Source organism: Dromaius novaehollandiae, chromosome 9, assembly GCF_036370855.1.
Source record: "Dromaius novaehollandiae isolate bDroNov1 chromosome 9, bDroNov1.hap1, whole genome shotgun sequence".
Lineage (NCBI taxonomy): Eukaryota > Metazoa > Chordata > Aves > Casuariiformes > Dromaiidae > Dromaius > Dromaius novaehollandiae.
In genome coordinates, this window is record NC_088106.1 from 4,148,616 (window position 1) to 4,163,356 (window position 14,741).

General features: G+C 40.6%; 1 long non-coding RNA gene across 1 annotated transcript in view; it reads left to right on the forward strand.

Moving 5' to 3' along the window:
• Positions 1-5,497, forward strand: part of LOC112986416 (uncharacterized) — a 56,699-nt gene extending 51,202 nt beyond the window's left edge. Inside the window, exon 13 of the long non-coding RNA XR_010390422.1 lies at positions 4,058-5,497. This is a non-coding gene — a long non-coding RNA (uncharacterized LOC112986416). The remainder of the gene's footprint in view (positions 1-4,057) is intronic.
• The last annotated feature ends 9,244 nt before the right edge of the window (positions 5,498-14,741 follow it).

Below are 14,741 nucleotides of genomic sequence, written 5' to 3' on the forward strand. Positions count from 1 at the left end.
TGATGATTAACTTTTTTTATTTCTTTATGTTTCCAAACAATTTCTTTGCATACAAACAGAATCCATCTTTGTCACATCTTAAAGTGAAAATGTGCAAAATCTAGAGTGTTAGATAACAATTTGATGTTGGTAGGTATGAGCCTTTCCTGTGAGGGTCACTAGAGACTCGTGGTTTAGCAGAGAACAGGCACGATAAACCTGACAGTTTAGTCCGATTTCCTAAATACTTTGAAATGAGAAGCCAACTGCGAAGTTCAGAAAAGCTGGAATTTCATCCTTTTTTTCTGTGTGCATCTCCCATCCCAACACATGTGAATATTAAGAATTAGAAATAAGAATTGATATAAACATAATACAAATAAATTGCTACTGTAATCAAAGATGCCTCTTGATGAAATCCAAGCTGATACAGCACACTCTAAAAGCTAGTAGTGGGATGTCTGGCATTTCCAAGTGACGACACTAGGGCTAAACTGTGTTAGTGCTGATGGCATGGTAATAGCACAGCTCTGAGGTCTTTACCGTGTGGTTGCACATAGCAACTTTGCCTCTGCTTTCTTGACGTACTTGGTTTGAAGAGCTCATCTCCGAGCAGTCCATCACCGTGCTGCGGTCTGTTTTGTCAGCGACTCCAGGACGCCTCACCCTGTAGGGTGGGAAAGTGCTGATTTCTGCTGGGAAAATGCTGATTTTCCTGGCCAGTGCAGAAGCAAACATCTGCCAGTCTTGGCTTCGCGGGCCGCAACCACGAGGAAGCGGCTTCCCGGGCTGCCAAGGTGTCAGCGCTGCCGCAACGCACGGCGACACTGCACGGGGGATGCGGTTGTGCAGTGAACGGCCGGTTTGCTAAACCCTGTCAATCAGCTGCACCTTTATTTAACAGTACAATTTTTGTTTTCCAAGCAGGTCATCAGCTGCAGGGTAGAAGTGCAAATGATGGTGTAAATGAATGAAATCCAGCGCTTCCCACCCCATCCTCAATCCAGAAAAACCCCCCAAACTCCAAAGAACAACCTCCCCCCACAGATCCCTACCTCAACAGCATTTTTTAAAACTTCCTTTTTTGCAGCTTCTGCCCAGTTAATATGGTATTCATAATGACACTGGAGAACATCTGCTGTCTTTGGGAAATGAAGGAAGACGAAGCTGTTTGGAAAAGGGGGGAGAACCTGTTCAGAGAACAAACCCCAGCTGTCTTACAAGTTTCGGTGTAATCAGGTTTCATTATAACGTGCATAATGTGGTATTAGGCATGGAGAAAGATTATAAATGCAAATGAAAAGGTGTCAGGTTCCTTTATACTTTGGTTAAAGTACATTGTAACCAGTTTGATTTACCTTGTTCAAAAAAAAAAAAAAAAAAAAAAAACCCAAACCCTTTAATATACAGTCTCCGTTTTTTATGTTTAATCTAATAGTGCATTAGTAGCAAACAGACCATGGGGCAATGGCATGCTCTGGAGAAAGCAGACCCTTATGCTGCTCACACCTTGAAGGTCAGGTGTGGGGAAAGGAGAAAACAAGCAGTCAAATGAAAAATATATCCTACTGCACAGAAAGGATAAGCAGTTTCTGTCGTATATGGTTTATGTGCCAACTACTTAAGGTAAATTATCTGTTCAACTATCAGAATTTATCTGTCAGACCCTTACTTATTTTTTGAATGTATGTTTAATGTAGAAATAAAGATCTCTTCAGATGGTGATAAACCCGTCAGCATGAGTAAGTGACCCGTAGCTGGTCCAAAAGGGTGGAATATTTACTGAGTTGGCACTGTTTTTTTTTTTTTTTTCTAATGAAAATTATACTCATGTTAATGGAAGGGAAGAACTAGGTCAGAACTGAGTACTTCACAAACCCTAGCTTGACCTGAGTGACCCAAGCATACCACTTGATTGCTATATCTATAACAAACGTTCTTTAGTTAGGGCCATAGGTACCATGATAGGGACCATGTGGCACCGGGCACAGCTGGACCGAGGGCGCTCTCGGAGCATGAGCCAGTTTTCTGGCAACAGCTGCTTGGGCAGAAATGTTGTGTGCTGGCAATATGAAGGACATAAGTTCTTGTTATAATTATTAAGCATTTTTAGCTATTATTTAACAAGGTGGTCAGCGCAAAGCTTTACCCTCACAAAGTGGCAATGTAAATTGCTCATATTGAAAAAATGTGGTTACTAAATCCTCCTTAAATACTACAGGGCAACTCGTGTATCAAGTTTTGATGGTCTCCAAGCAATAAATAACAGGCAAATTCAAAATAAACAAATTATCTGACTACCAGAAATACTTGCAATAACCAGTATCTGTCAATTACGTGCCAGCCAAGGCCTTTCCCAAAGAACAATTCTTTTTCTAATCTGGTAAAGAATATAGAGCAGACGCTTCTGCATGTCTCTGTGACTAATATTGAGTGAAAGCTTCACACTTCAGTGCGCCGTGCGATATGAAATGCAGTAGGTGTAGAATGCGCATCTTTGCTGCTAAGCTAAAAGGATGTAAAGAAATCGGGGTGAAGCTATCCAATCTCTTTTAAGACTTTTTTTTTTAACTGAAAATACCAGTGAGGAATTGTCAGCACAAATAGCACTGCTGCATGTAAGAAGGAAAAAAATAACAAAATAATTTCAAGTGCTTCTCCAACATTTGTTTAAATAAAACCCATTTATAACTTTTTCACTCGCAGTGTTCTTTTCCTGTACCTCTTATGTGTTGCTTTCCATGTCAAATCTTGTGGTGGCATTTATGGACGAGCTTGTAGCTGTAGAAGTAGCTGGTCATCAAATACTTGAATTATTCTGGATTCTTCATCTACCTGGGGAATTTAAGGGGAGTCTAGAACCTTGTTGCTTTAAGTCTGCTTACTTCATTAAGGGACTAAGAGGCAAAGGGGAGATGCATGAGTCATAACTAGTAGTTAAAGATAATGAGCACAGCTCACATATGCTTTAATACAGTCTTGTTTAACAAACAGCTTTGTCCTCATTACGATGGTAGTGAAACATTTGAAGTCTACAGTTACGAGAACTATTATCTATATACTAAGAATTCATACCTACTTACTAAAAATTTATTTAATGATATTGTAATTGCACTTTCTATTCCTTAAACTCAGGTAAATAGTGCTAGGGTGTAGTCTGCAAGAACCTTTCCTGCTCCCAGCAGGAAGGCTTGGAGCTCAGTTGGATTTTCCGTCTCAAATAAAGATGATAGGATGGATAGGGTGGTTTAGTATTGCACATGAAAAGTAGCGCACCAAAGGATTTTGATTCATTATGTTTATTTCTGGTCATCACGCTCTTATATTAAAAGGTTCGAATGGCATTAATTAAGCTACCTCGAAATCTTGGATTCTGGAAGTTGAGCTCTATAGTGAAGGTTAACTAGAATGCAACAGACCCAGCCATTTTAAGTGCTTTTAAAGCCATCCTGTGTATGGCCAACATGCAATGTGTGTCTCGCTTCGTGGCCTCCTTCTCAACCCATCCTCCTTGCACCAGTTAATGAAAAGTGTTGCTGATCTTTAATCTTTCCTGTTTCTGTAAAACAGTCTTTCAATTTAAACTGTTTTGACTTGCTTGTTTTGTATCATTACCAGACTAGCTGACCTAATATTGAATTATGAGAAGTAGGGTCACCTACATTCATTATGTCTTTGGTGATTATTTATTTATTTTTCTGTATTAGATACAGTGAAACTGCATTCTCTCTTCCCTTGACTTAATTTTCTTGAAGCTCTTTCTTGCTTAGATGCTGATTTCTGACAATACCGATAAGTTTTCATATTGCTTCATATTTTCTTTATGATAGGTTTTTCTGTGTTCAGCCTTGCCTCAGACCTTTTTGGATAATGCGAAACTTTAGCCAGACCCAGTGGCAGTTGTCACCGTACTGCTGTGAACGTTCAACACAAACTTGAATTTCAGCTCTTTGGAGCAAATTCAGAAATGCTAGATCAAACCTAGCACATGAGCGACGTTAGTAGCAATGGCAGACTACGTTGTGTGATGGGCTCAGAAGACTTGAATCTCAATGTAGTTATTAAATTTGTTTTCCAGGGGCAATTTTGGAGGCAAAGGAAGAGGAGAAGACAGGAGAGAGCGAAGGGAAACAGAACCAACCACTGTTTTGCACAACAGGCATGCACCAGTAAGGTCATCAACTTCATAAAATCTACGGGGAGATAGTAAAGATATTGAATGAAGGTGAAATCTACAGTTAAAAAGAGAGTGTGTAAATAGGTAAGAGTCAAAGAAGGTAGGATTTATGGCATCAATTTAAAAATTAAAAACAAATAACGTGGAATGCTGAAAAAGGCACATTAAACCAAAGAATACTAATTCCTTCATATGAAACATTTGCTATTTTAACTAAAACATTCCTTTTTTAACTTAAAAAGAATGTTGGAGGAGTAGTTGGTAGAACAGGGCATTAGGCAAGCCATTTATACTGAATACTTTAATAAATCATCTTATGTGGCTTATCTTGATCTCACAGTATCAGTGTGTTAAACAAATACATCTGACCTTGAGTTAAATCCTCTGGCTCAGGGTACTGCTGTTGAAATGCATTTGGTACGCACACTGAAAGCAAAGAGGCCTCAGAGGCAGGCCAGCATGGTTTTATTTTGGAAGTGTCAGGTGGGTAGTCTTGTCAATATTTTTGTTTTCTCCTCTTTTTTGGCAATGATTCATGGTTTAAGCCAAGATTTCTGTGCTACTGAAGCTGAAAAGGAGGTTGACGTGAGAAGAATTAAAGCAGACACAGCTTTTCCGTGGTTGCTTCCGATGGCTCTAACCAGATATCCTCCAAGAGCTTGCATTGACATTCTCCTCCTTTCACTGCTTTTGTGAAGAGTCGTTCTAAGCCAGAGAATGAGGTATATCTTCATTCACTGGAACATATGGTGTCATCTCTAGCAATTATAGTCTTGGAAATTTTTTTTTTTTATGAATGGTGTATTGAATCCAGAATCCCTGCACTTATTACGAAGATAAAAAGTTTTCCCCTCCCCCCAGTCTGATTTTAACTAAAAAAGAATAAAATAAAAGGGTAAGTTACTGGAGAGGATTCTTTTTTTGATGATTTCATTTCAACTCATACCTGACCTGTGCTTATGAAAGTTGTGGCATGAATTTACATTGAATAGCTTGCTGTATTTTCTTGCTTCCTAAATTTATCTTTGTAAAATTGGTTCCCCAAAACTGGGGAGGGAATGAAATCATGGGGGAGAAAGGGAACCCTTCCCCCATTTCAAAACATTGTTCCTTTTTGCTAGTTATTCATGCATAACGCTAGACCTCAGTGCCATCCATTAGCAAAAATTGTCCCTTAGGTAAAATGCACGTACAATGTGATTTCATGTGGGTGCAGAGACTAGTACTGTTACACTAAAATGCAGGTGAAACATGAGGAATAGATATCATCTTTCACTGATGTCTTGTGTACAATAAAGCAATTGTTTTGGATAGTCATATGCAGAGACTGATCTTTAATTTTATATTTAAGAAATAAAATTACCAATCCTCCCCCCGACACATGGCATACAGGTTGTCTTCTTCTAAAATTATTAAAATCTCTGCTGTTTTTCCTGCACTTCTGGTAACTCTGAGGTGTAAAACTTGGGCTGTGTGCCTTGGGACTTCGGCTTGTCCTCTGTAAACTGGATATATGGCTGGGAATACTCACAGGAAGACGGGAAGCTCCCCCGCGTTGTTCTCCCATAGGCATTCTTACTAATTATCTGTTACTTTGAGGATAATGCTTTACATTAGCAAGTTTGCCTTTAAGTGGTTTATTCTTGAATATGTATAATCATAAAAGAAATGTGATTCCAAAAACCTAGAAGTATAAGAACCTCACTGAGCGGAGCGTAATAGATGGTAATTTAAAAATAATTTGAAAACTATTGTGAAGATTCAACATGTCCAGGAGTTTATGAATAAGATATAAATATCTGCCTGGCAATTTCCAAGCACTTCACAAATGATAGTGAGCTATGAAGTACATTTGGGGCTTCCTTGCAGGATCTTGCATTTTAAACTGCTTTATTGGAAAAGAAAGCCACAGTGCTTAGAGATTAATGTTTCTGCTCAAGAAAAGGGAAGAAAATCTGGGATGAGTCCTGTCCCTGTGTATTTGAGGTGTGTGTTTCCTCTTACAGTTGTCAAAACTTTGCGTACAGGTGTCCACACCTGCTCTATAAATGACCATTTTAGTGCAGTTAACAGATCCACATGCCTGAGCTGTATTCCCTCAGCGATGCACAAGTTTTAGACTGGGAGTTATTAAATCATCAGACTTCTCTACAAACAGTGGCCTTTTTCAGAGGACCCCTTGTACGTCCCAAGACCTTGATGTCCCCGACCCAGGCTGCTGTGTGCACCATGACGCTGCTGTGTTGCAAAAACCATCTATCTGGGGCAATCCTGACGGAGCTGTGATGCCCGGTCCCCACCACAGCATTATCATCTGAATATCTCTAGGAGATGCTTGGTTTGGGTATCAGTTAGCAGGCAAGTCCCCTGAATTATCCAGGGATGATTTGAAGCCACAGACCACTCGTCGCCTCCACATCTCTTCCATCAAAGATGGTAACTGTGGCTGTTCAGAAATGTCTCACGGTGGCGGGCAAGGAGGGATAACGCAGCATCACACCAAGGCAAGTCTGGAGCCTCAACATGGAGAAGTGCCAGAGTAAAACACAAGCGGGCTCCGGGACTGAGCCATGCTTACATTTACATTCTGAAACGTCTGAAAGGCCCAAGGTGATACTTTTGCAAAACTTGTTTAATGAATTTAAAATATTTATTAGAAAGGCCCACTGAGATGTTACAATTAGAAAGAAAAGTCTGATTTAAATGGATGATCTTTTGATTAGACATATGCTGAACTCCCTGAAAATTGGCTGGTGAGCAGGGCATTGCTAATGAGGTTTTTCATGTCTAAAGCTTTTGATCCATGAGGGTTTGAAGCTAAGAGAAAGTTGAGTCTGTGAAGCGTGTGGCTGGACTTGCAGTCACGGTTTTCCTTAGGCTTGCTGCTAGGAGAGAGGAGGACAAGACACAATAGATTCACTGCTGTCGGTGAAACTAAATTTTAATTTGGATAGCAAGTCTGTTGAGATACTGGAAAAAAATTAACTTTTGGACAAAGCAGGATTTTACTGTAGAACCTGGCATGTCCCCTACACTTCCTAAATGAATAGGTTTATGGGGTTGCATTTGCAGAGCGTCTCCATAACAAAATCTGATGCTAAATTCAGCCTAGCTGTCCCTTAGCTGTCCTAATCAACAGCTCGAACTGCTCGTTTTCAGTATAGCGCAAATCCATATTTTAATATCTTTACCTGGTAGTACTATTCGTGCGTTATGGTTGCAGCTAATGAAGATTTTCCTGGAGTGATATGACTGTGCTTTTTTGCTTTAGACAGCTAGAAGGAGGAATGGGGAAGGAGGGTACAGGGCAGAGTGCTTTGTAACATGTTCTGTAAATGTGGCATAGTAATGTTGAAAAGTAATATAGCATTTAGTTCCCATTACTATTGAAAAGAAGTCATAGCATCACAGAGAAAATTAAGTCAGAAACTTAAATTCTGTGAGCACATGGACACTTTGTATGAATTGCAGGTATCCTAAGATGTGTGGCGTCAGCTCCTCAGAGCCTGTTTTTATGGCTCTCGTTCAGTAACAATCCTGTTTCCCCCCCACCTCGTTATTGCAGATACTCTTATCGTAACTTGAGGGTCTGTCCCAAGCAATATAGATGGAATGCAAGAAATTAAAATTAAATAGGACAATTTCAAAATTGCAGTGGAATAGTGTGACGTCTGATCCCCAGAGATCTTCTAAATTTCCACAAGGAGCTATAGAAGCTCCAGCAAAGACCACAAAAAATGATATGAACAAATTTCCTTGGGAATAATTGCTTTTCAATAGCCCCTTCCTGAAGGTTTTCTTTGTGAAGAGGTACTCTGATAGGAAAATGTTTAATATCCTTGTGGTGAATTGTTATGTAGCTTTTAAGGTGCTATTAATGCAATTAACGTTTTAAGTTGGAAAAGGCAGACAGATTAAAAAAATCTGTTTCATCTACAGAGAACGGTAATGCATACATATTCCTGTGTTAATCTTCTGTGTGCATGTGGTATGTATTTATAGAACCTGATATACTTGAAATGCATTTCGCTAGGTCTTATATCAGGGGGTTGATTCCCTTCAAAGCTAAGTGATAGGCTGCAATGAAGGAAAAAGGAAGGGAGGGAAGAAGGGAGGAAAAGAAAAGGCAACTCTCCTCTCCCCCAGCTGCTTGTTCCACCTCCATGTCATTATAGGTACCTTTAAAATCCTATTTCACCCTTGCTGGGTGGGGGAAGTTTAAACAGTCTCACTTTGCAGAAAGCCTGGAAAATGACCAGTGTGTGTCTCATAAATGTCCCCATTAACATTTATGACATCAACATAAGATTGTAACATTAGAGATTAAAAAAAAAATTCATTCCTACTAGTTATTCTCCATTTACTCTTTGTTAGGCCAGATGATTGATGGCCAGGTGCTTTTTGGAGGCTCTTGCTGGTGTCTGCGGGAGTTGGGCATGAGCCCTGGGCCGGCGTTTCCCGTGGCCGCAGCTCTGCCCTGGTGTCAGCCTTGGATCTCAAAGTTATCCGTGAAGTCTTAACTCACTTGCTTAAAACAGTAGTCATCTTTGGTTAGTATTCAAGAACATCTGTTGTCTGTTTTGTAGCCCTTGAAAAGGGCTTTTTAATGCTTTTTTAGTTTTAGAAAGCATAAACATGCCATTCTTTGGGATCCTGATTAAGCACAAACTATCCTGCCATCAAATTGAGGGTTTAGTAGTACACAAATAAAGTGTATTAGAAGGGAATACTGCCACCCTGACTGATAGGTGGAAAATGCAGATATTGGACAGACAACAGTGACTTTTTTGGCTGTATAAATCTAGTCCTAGAATCTGACAGGAGAAGTCAGTTATTATTTACTGTGGGCCTGGGTTTCTCTGTGATATTTTTATTTGACTTTGGCTTGAATACATGCGGAATTTTTAAGCAGTACGGATGATGTGGGAGAAAATGGAAAGGAGGATCAAATTAAAACTGAAGCTGTAACATAAAGTGGACAAATGTTAGAATTAGGTGACATGCCTATGAAAGCTCTTGGTAATTTACCGAGCTTCTTGATAATATTTTTGTCTGGTTTATCTATCTGCCTAAAAATGTGCCTGACGGATGTAGCGTTAATCGAAGACAAATGCCCGTTCGGTACGTGAGTTGGAGCTCTTTACAAGCGTTGCCAAGTGGAGATGCTCCCGTAACCCCATTGACATAAAGTGCTGGTTATCAAACTTGAAGCTAATAGAAACTCATTTATATAGGTGTCTGACTGAATAAACGTTAGCTCTGTTTTATTTTGGGAAATGAAAATATGCATCTAGAGTGGTTGCAAATGATGCCAGTGGGCGATGTTCACGGGTCTGTGCTCCTCCATTGCAGCGGTACCTGAACATCTGAGTGTCTGCCATTTATTTTATTTTTTGTAGCCCATGTATGAGGCATGGAAATGCTTTTACCTCTGTTTTATGGCTGGCTGCCTGGGCTTCTTGGGCAGGCTCATGGAGTGGAGAGCCTGGAGCCCCCCCCCCCCCCCATCATCTGACAAACTTGTGTCCTTTGCTTTTGCCTTCACTACTAGAGCATCCTTCCTATTTCTTCCCCCAAAACCTCAGAGCGACATCAGAAATTGCTGTTTTCCATCTCAGAGGAGAAGTGGAAGTTAATCATGAGGGGCTCCAGGGTTACACTGGCTTTAAAGACAGCAGGGGAACATCCTGATGAGTGAGGGAGCTTCAGGCTGATTTAGCCCATCATTCTTTCCAAACAGCAAGTCCGATACTCTTTCAGATTTTATCATACGATAAGCTTTAAATGGGCATTGTAGATGCTGGGCACCTCTTCGGGCATCTCCGTTCCTGTGCCGCACGTTGCGCTCCCTGCGCCTTTCCCTGGGACAGCTGGCTGCACGTCAGGGGACACTGCAAGAGGCAACATGCTGGAAAAATAAATTATTATTATTATTGTGCAGCTATCGTGGTTGTCAATGTTTAATTTATAGATTACAGACTGTGGCCAAACTCCATGCAAGGAGGAAAAAAAAAAGGAGTAATTACACGCTAAAATGGCTGAAATCTTTTTCTGAAGCCTTCCGTGTAATACAACTTTCAAAAGTGTGTTTGCCTTCTTAAGTTGTGTTTGTTATTAGGTTAAAAAGCAATTGAGCTGTATGTTAAGTGGATCAACAGAAATTGTGACTGGACAAAGATAAAACACATTTGCTTCAGGTTTTCTCCCTGTCCCCTGTTGTGATTTACATATTGCATCTGGGTTTTTTATTTTGTGCTAAGAAACTGTGTTACTCCTCCTTGCAGACAGCTGCTTGAAGGACACTGGCTTCAGTGCGTGCCTGTTGGAAATTTCCGATAAATATTTTAAGAGGCGCTTTTGCCAAAGCAAAGAGGTGCAGTTATCTGCAGCGTTTCAAGGCTGAACCTCTCTGCACGTGCCTGAAATATCGCCTGTCTTCTGGCTTTTGTCTTTTTCCTTCTGGGATACAGAGAAGACAGCTCGTGTGTGTTGGATGTTGGGGCATAACGGAGGATGTGGACTTGTAACGTATACCCTCCTGAGCGTCCTGTGTTTAAACACCCCATTTAATATAGGCCTGATCCTGCAGCGAGTTTCTTGAGGAGGAATCTGAATTGCTGATGGGGCTCTGCATGGGAGTTTAACCCGGCCTTCAAAAAGCCAAGGTTTTTGGTAGCCTCTGCCCCAAATGAGACTAGTTCTCTGGCATAAGGTCTCTTTCTTTAACTCTTCTAGGATTGGGGTTTTCACCTATTTTGTTTAGTTATTGTGCAAGGTTGCATTTTTATTGATTAGTGCTGAAGAGCTGGTAGAGCAAAACATGAATGTGCAATTCCTCCTGTGTGATAGGCAGTGGAAAGAGCTTTTGAAGAAGTAAAAGTACAAAATAATTTGGTTTAAAAACCTAATTTTCTGTCAAAAGCTTTGAACTTCTCATCAGCTTGGTGTGTATCCTGCTGCTTGAATGTGGTTCTCAGTGAACAGAGCCTATTCCTGGCTATTTCTGGGCTAAAATGTAGTAATGAGGAGACAAGGAAAGAATCTCTCCAGAAACTGAAAATATAAAGGCAAATCTCATCGAGGTGCCATATGAAGTACCTGACTTGAAGCTTTGCTAGAAAATGCTAAAGAGAAACCACCTTAGGATGTATGATTAAACTGAGTTTTATTTCTCATTATATTATCTCATTACATGCTGACAGGATGTAAGTTATGAGCAATTTCTATATAGTTTGTACATATCTGCCTTTGCTCTTTTAGACACGCTTTCTCAATATTTTTAAGATCACAGCTTCAGCATCAAGGAAGATCTCTTTAGCATTGTATAAAAGTGACTTTTCACAGCATAAAAAACTAAGAGAATATGTGGACTTTGGTTGTGTTCCTCTCCTGCCCCTCTCCACCTCCAAAATTGTGTGGTCAGTAACTCAATTTTCTGTCAAAACAGTTTAAGTAGAAAATAAAGAATGATACTCTCCCTCTGAACTTTGCTTTTGTGTGAGCTGAAAAGTGAAATTGGTAGCAATCTGTGTTCCAAACAATGAAAACGCCATGGAAAAAAGCTTTATTTGATGCAAAATCCAGGAGAATGATATTGTGGATCATTTTAATAATTTTAATTTCGTAATGCTAATGAGGCCTCTATCTTTTCCTTGGTTTTCTTTGGTGGGAGAGTTGTAAATTAAAGAAGAAGAAAAAGATACTAGGATTACAAGGGCAATCATGCTTCATAATCATCACCCAGCAGAGGCTTTTTTCCAGCAATGAGCAGGAAACATTGAGGACAGCAGTGCTGAGCTCTTTGCTTTGGTGGGCAGGACCCAATTAACCAATTAAAGGCACATGAAGAAGTGAAAAGCACAGCTGAAGCACATCAGCCAAGAGGAGCTAGTGCTGCAGCTGTGGACTGAGGCACCTGCTAAGGTAGAGCATGGGGAAGAGCATGGGACTGCTCTGAAGCTTGAGCTTGGATCTTCAAAGATATTTAGGCTCCTTCTTCTGCTGGAAATCACCTGGAATTGGGTACTTGTTATGGATTTGTTTTCCTTATGCTGGCTTATAAGGTCCTGGGCGAAACTCTGATGTAAAGGTCTTTTCCACGTGAGTAAAAGAAAACTTTATGCAAGTCCATGTGCTCCTAGAGCAACAAAGGCTTCTAGGGGAAGAAATATGGCTGTTTAAATCTGAAATCACATCTGTTGATGTGACTGCTTTGTCAGTGGTGGTTTTTTTCTGTGCTCGGCTTAGAGAGAGTGCAGATGGAGAAAAGTGTGGTTATTTCTGAGGATGACTGTGTGAATGCCTCAGACGTGACATGAGGCTGAATGATGGATGTGCACAAGGATTGAAGGGCAGCCTTATGGCAGAATCTGTTCTCTCTGGCTTTTGGGAGTCATTTGCAATATGTGATTATATTTTATCTCATATCACTTTGAAAGCAGTCTGGGAGTATCTGTTTTTTCTTTTTTTTTCTCTTACTGGAGTTGTGTTCTTGGAGTGCTACTTTTTTTTCTTCACTTATTTTTCTGGAAGTGGCTCAAAAGACATTTGCAGAAGTTAATGAGACATTTTGTAATTTATTTTGTCTTTTTCTTTTGGGGGTGATCCAAAGCCATTTGAAGGCAACAGAATGGTCTTGTTGACTCCGAAGAGCTGTGGGTTAGGCCTGCTGTGAAGATTGTTGTTAGTCTATTGACAATTAGGTGATATCTCCATATGTGAAAATTATAAAATGCAAGTATAAACGTTATAGCTCAGAATGTTTCAGTATTGCTTTGCAGTTATGCGTCCCAATATGCTGCAATTACACTGCCTCATTGGCCTTAGATATAGTGGGGTAGATTAGTATTCTGGTGCAAGAAATGCTTTAAAATAATAAGAGGTTATTAGTCTGAGAATTATTGGTACTGGAAAAAGAAAATAAGAAAGGAAGCTTAAATCCAGATTTCTGGATTGCAAAGGCCTTCTTTGGTCTGGAGTACTCATCATGTTGGCTTCACTCGAACACTGCAGACTTTCAGGCTGTAGAAGGCAATGGGAACAATCCCTTTTATTCAGTAAAAGATGGAGGAAGAAGATGGTTTGGTGGCTCGTATTTATTTTCATTGACCATTTTGAAATAAAATCCTCCTTTTCCTTCATTGGGAAGGTCATAAGGCAGCAGGATCAACAAGCACAAGTTCAGTCACTCCTGCCTTGGGGTTGGAGGTGGGCTGGCTGGCCTCTTGCCAAGTCCCTTATGGCTCTGCTTTTCTCTTGGAGCCTACAAAATGGTGCTCCTGAAAACTGTCAATGATATGTTAATCATAGGTAAGCAGCCAGTGTTGTCATGATGACAAAAAAGGAGGATAAATATAAATGTAATGGAAGAAGCTGAGGTAAAAGGAGGATGAAGAGGGGAACTGGAATTGTTCTTGCTGGTAAATAAGGTTCAATGTCACCACTTTCATTTGCTACCTCCTGAAGCCAAGGAGGGGAAAGTACATCTGCAGCTATGTTAATATTAGCACATATAAAGTGGAAGATAAAACAAAACTGACCCAGAGGTTGTTGCTCTTTGATTTGTGAGTCTTTCTGATAACTTGTCTTGGGAGGGTTCGACCATGGATGGTTTGCTGATGGACAGCAATGCACCCACTGTGACTGAATGTACTCGTTCTCAACACCTCCCAAGTGAGCCCCATTACGTGGGACGTAAATTATGGGGCAGATGCATGATCTGGGCACTGCTCTATGCTCATATCTTAAATGATGAGGGGCCGCAGCAGAGGTCCACCTCAAGCCGTGCTGCTTGGTAGCCAAGTCAGGTAGGGAAATCCTTGCAGCCCCTGGTCGTAGCCAACATGTTAGTTCAGTCTACAGGGAGGAGCGTTTTGCTGACACGTAGAAACTTTCTCAGAAGTGAATTTTATTAAAGCAGCATTGAGTGGTTTTCTAGGATACTTTTGTGCAAGTCTGAAGTGGCCTGAGTTGCAGCTTTTACTGTGGTCTCATTAATAACTTCCCATTATTTATTTAACTGACAAGGTAGTTGGCATATAGTAATATACGTACACTTGGGCTCCCTTAGTATTGCCACCTTTTTATTTTGGGAGTGAATCTGTAGTAGTTTCATTGCAATTGTTCAGGTTCTTAAATGAGATTTCAACGTGAGGAGGAGGCAAATGTGGCCTGAGACACCTCGTCACGTCCTGTTAAATCAAGATGGGGTTGCAGAACTGCAGGAAAAGAGCAAGGGTGGGAGGAAACGCAATGCAGTTCGTTGCTGGGTCCAATCCTGCCACTTGGAAGCGTTATCCTCCTCATGGCATCTCTTAGGACTAGCAGCCACCGATGTGTTAAGAACAAATCCCCAAAATGATGAGCGATGATGAGGCAGGAGATGGATCTAGCTTCCCACAGAGAATCCCTCCCCGTGTGCTTACTCCTTCCTGATAACGTGTGTGAAGAGAAATAAGTGCTGTGTGCTAAGTGTTTCACACCGGAGCTGCGCACTGTGGGTTTAATCTCCCTTTAAACCTCAATTCTCAGAAATATGGAGGGGAAAAAGAAGACTCTCCTGCTAGAATTTTTTTTTTTTCCCAGA